The sequence below is a fragment of the Parasteatoda tepidariorum genome, chromosome 3, assembly GCF_043381705.1.
Source record: "Parasteatoda tepidariorum isolate YZ-2023 chromosome 3, CAS_Ptep_4.0, whole genome shotgun sequence".
Taxonomy (NCBI): Eukaryota; Metazoa; Arthropoda; class Arachnida; order Araneae; family Theridiidae; genus Parasteatoda; species Parasteatoda tepidariorum.
In genome coordinates this window covers 83,300,622-83,305,308 of record NC_092206.1, presented here as the reverse complement: position 1 = coordinate 83,305,308, position 4,687 = coordinate 83,300,622, and positions in this window count along the sequence as shown.

Sequence of the window (4,687 nt, the reverse complement as noted above, 5' to 3'; positions counted from 1 at the left end):
GAAAATCTAGTAAAAATTAGAAAGTGGTAGCAAATATATGTCTAAATTTTTTTTAAATTTATGAATATGTTTAGTCGTTTCTTTACTGTAGTGTTGCCATCTATTGATGTGATTCAAATAAAAAAAATTCCTAATTGTAGATAAAACGTATTTTACGACAGAAAATAGATAATTATCTTAAACTGACAAATTAATGGAAAAAAATTGTTTTTTAGCCCACGAGACTAAAAGTTTTATCCTATGTTTTCTTCGCAGATATAATTTGATTGTAAAGCAGAGTAAAACTACAGTAACACAGTTCACTTAAGTTTCTTAATGCTGCCATCTGTTGCATTCAGAAGAAAAGACTTAGAGTTGTAAAATATTATTTCGAAGTGAATTTTAGTGACATTTTAATGTTTTATCATAATTTGTATTGAATATTAATAAGTAAAAAGTATCAAGAAGTATTCTGCCGATTTTAATGCTTGTCATTATTAATTTTAGCAGAATATAGATTACATATTTAAAATAAAAATTTTAACAGAGCGCTCTTATGTTGGCGACAACTTATAATATTTGAATCACAATATCAAAATCTTTTGACTATGCAATGTCATCTTTTGTACAAAAAAATCTTCGATTTATTGCACATTAATTAATAAAAAAAGAATTAATAAAAAATTTATAAAAAAATTCATTAATAAATTAATGCATTTTTCAATAGTTAATGAATTCATAAATTAGTGAATTTAAAATTCATTAATAAAAAAAAGAAATGTGAAATTTTAAATATGCAATAAATCTTCTATTTATTTCAAAATTTCTTTTTTTTGTTTTTTTTTTTTGTTTAAGGAACAGGGAAAATCAATTTGACTTAATTTTGTGAAAAGTCCAATCTCAGCCAGATATTTCCAAATTTGATAGTTTCTGAAACTGAATAAAATCATACAAGTGCTTTGCAAAACTAAAAATCTGTACTGTAGCTTTCATATATATTAAATTCAAATTGTCTTTTATTTGAAACAATAAAAAAAATTTTAGTTACTGTTTATGCTACTTTTTACTTTTAGGTTACTCTAATTTCTTAATACTGTACCCCTGCCAAAAATTAAAAATATCCGTATTATTTATAAAACACTTAATAGAAAAACTAGAGAAATTTTTTTTGCTTTATGAACAAGGCTGAATTATAAACAAATTAAGTAGGTAAAATATTTTTTCAGTGCTCTTTAATAATAAAATGTTCCTTTTTTTTTCAATATAAAGCCATGTCCTAAAACTTTGTTAGACTTATTTAAGAAGTGTATCAAAAAAGTTATTTTTGTGGTAATAATTTGAAGATTCATCTGACTAATAAGTTAACTACTCTTGGTTGCATTTAAAAATATTCAACACGTAATTTTAAAAAAAAAATTAGACATTATAGTAGAGACATTTTCATTTTCCTGATTTAACGTAAATATTAACTACTTAATCAAATATGAGTACTAGTATAGAGGCGTGTGCCAGGATATGGTTAGTGATAGCCAATATTGTGTAGATTAAGATTAATAATTGGTGTATAAAAAGAAATTTAATGAATCATGTTTTACTTTTCCTGAATGTCACACTTTCAGTAAAATATGATAATGAGATTTTTTATAACACTATTTGACCAAAAGTATGCGGATACACTCTCCTAAAGAAGTGGATCTTATCGTAACAACGAATGTTGTGAACTGTTTTTCATAGTTTGACCTTGGTCCCTGTAATTGGAAACACGAGTCTAAGATGTCAATCTGAACATCTTGAAATTCTATGTCAATATCTCAGGAAAGATCCGTTTCTTTTTTGGCGGGATAACTGCATCGTATCAAGACTTGTGTTAGAAGAACAAAGCAAAAAAACAAAATAAATCCTGGCCCATATAGAATTCCAGAAACAATCGGGCCAAAGCGCACCTTTTTTTTTCTTGTTATCTTCATTTAATTAGATTTGGTTTTCTAAGGTACCAGCAGCCTGGAAAGAGTATTTTTTTTACCATCTTAATATAATGAAAAATAAACTATTGTCGAAATTTCCAACAAGTCTATAGCATTAATGAGTATATTGTGCAACGGTATGGAACGAAGAGTTGATAAAGATAGATATTTTTTCAGAAGAGTGGATATCTTCTCTCACCTTTTCAAGCAGTGTTTAGAAAACCACATTATATCAGTAAACATATTGTACTGTTCCCTCAAGCAATAAAAGACACCCTGGATAAAGAAGAAACAATTATGGTGGTCTTCACAGGTTTTAAATCATATGGAGGACTATGTTATATATGCTAGTTACCGAAGTCCATTGATAATGAGTGTGGTAAATTTAACAATTAAAATATAGTTTTATAATAAACAACAAAATTTAGAAAATGGGTAAAATATGGTAATTTTATCATGATACTTTAGAACATGGCATAAAAACCATTTATTCAACGAAATTAACTTTTCAGTCTTGTATTTGTTTACTACGCGTGGGGTAATAAGAGACATAATTTTGATATCCAGAATTTTCGGTATACCGTTACCGTATGAACGGAAAAATCACCAAATGAATGGTTTAAGTACCGAACTATTATTATTAATTTTTAGTATTATTATTGTAATTCTTATAATCAGAAATGTCATTATTAAACAGTATGGAAGTTATATCGGAATTTTTTTTCCGTGAACTGCTCCTCCATCACATTGTTGAAATATTATACTTTCCCTTAAGAAAAATGATAAAAAAAAATATTCTTACAGTTAACGCATGCATGTTTTTAACATTTCTAAATACTTTACAGTACCGTTTTAGCATTAAAAATTTTATTTAATATTTAGAACTGTACAAATGGTAATAATTCTAAATTTTGTTGGCTTTTCAGGGCTGTTGAAATCATGTTGACAGGAGTGATACAATAGTTTTTTTTTTCTTTTAGTCATTTATTTTTATTTTTATCAATATGAAACTAATCAATTTGTAAAGTTTGTGAGCAATTGGAATGAAATAATTTTGGCTGACTAGGGATAGCTAGTATGTTTTTTGCATCACTATTTATGTTTGGGATGCGTATAAAAATTATTGAAGAAATTTGATTATGAGTATAAACACCTTAATTGTACTTGTTAATGTTTTGTGGGCAATGCTGCCCAATAATCTATCAGAAAAATTGTGATATTTTGCCCATCTCAGGATTATTGGTTACTGAGTGCCAAATTAACCAGCTGGCTTCGCACTCACCAGCATAGCATGCGATGTACTGCAATTCGGAGTATGCGGGTAAGTCTACTCATGGTTCAACCAGTCGTGATGAACAAAAACCATTAAAAATGAATCTAAATATTCAAACTGATAAACTTGCAAGCGTGAGATTTTGAAGATGCGAAATATAAAAATAAAAGCTTTGAATCATTTACTGAGAAAATCTCAACATTTGTGCCAAGTTTCTTATCTATGAAGAAAAGACAAAGGGAAGTCGTTCACTTTTCCAGAAAAAAAAATCAATCCAGCATTTATCTGACCAATGTTGTTTACAAAACTCCATCTCCAAGGAAACGCGAGGAGTCTTATTCTTTTTTGGAGAAAATTTCGCAAGAATTTTTCTTACAAACATATTCTTATTATTAAAACCTTTTTGCTAATTATCATCTAATGACATCTAATCACTGTCTAATAAAATATAATTTATGCAAATAATAACTAACAATAAATACGTTTTTGAATTGTTTTCATGATTCGTTTTGCTTGTTATACTTCTGGCAAAGCCGAATATAAAGACAGTTTTCAATAAAATAAAAAAATTTTTAAAATACCTCATTTGGTGAGAACGGTTACTCGGAAATTTGAATAACTAGTCACTAGTTTTTTTTCCATATTTACAAACAGTAATTAACTTTTATACGCAATTCCTTAATCCTAGATAATTATTTTTCTTTCTATAACTGATAGTGAAGGACAGTGAGCAAAAAAATAATAATAAATAAATAAAAAAAACTTGAACAACTTTTTCTCTAATGCTCTTCTTTTTACGAACTATGGTTTCAAAAGTGCGACTTCAAATGTGCTCACTTATAATTTCTAACTATTAATTAAGTTACGGAATCAGACACAAAAGTGTACTTTCTCAGAATTATAAAACATCTTTTTATTTTCAAATTTGGACTCTCAAAATACTTGTCTATATAATATATGCGTAATCTAGAAAACATTCTTCCTACCGTTTAGTCAAAAGAGCGATCGAATGTTTGGGTCCACTCATTAAATTTTATTGTTTAATCACTTTTAGAGTATTTGACCATACCCGGGAAGTTTTCAGGCGAATCGAAAACAATTTGTACACAATTATACAATTTGTTTGTCTCAGGACAATTTCATGTAAAAATTTAAAAAAAATATTCATCATTTGTTATTATTTTATTCAAAAAGATCGAAAAATTTCAGAATTCAAATGTATTTTAGTTCATTTTAAACCGCATAAGTTGAAATGACAAAATACAAAATTTTCATGTAATTGGTCGGAAAGTTCATGAAAAATCAAAGTTAAATGACATGACTTTTTTTTAAAATTTTGTAACTCAGAAAATATTTAATAGACTGCATTTAAATTTTGAGTTTCGTCAGTTAAAATTACGCAGTTTAAAATAGTATAGAAATTCATGATTTTCAGATTATTTTTAACATTTAAAGTAAAACAATAAAAACA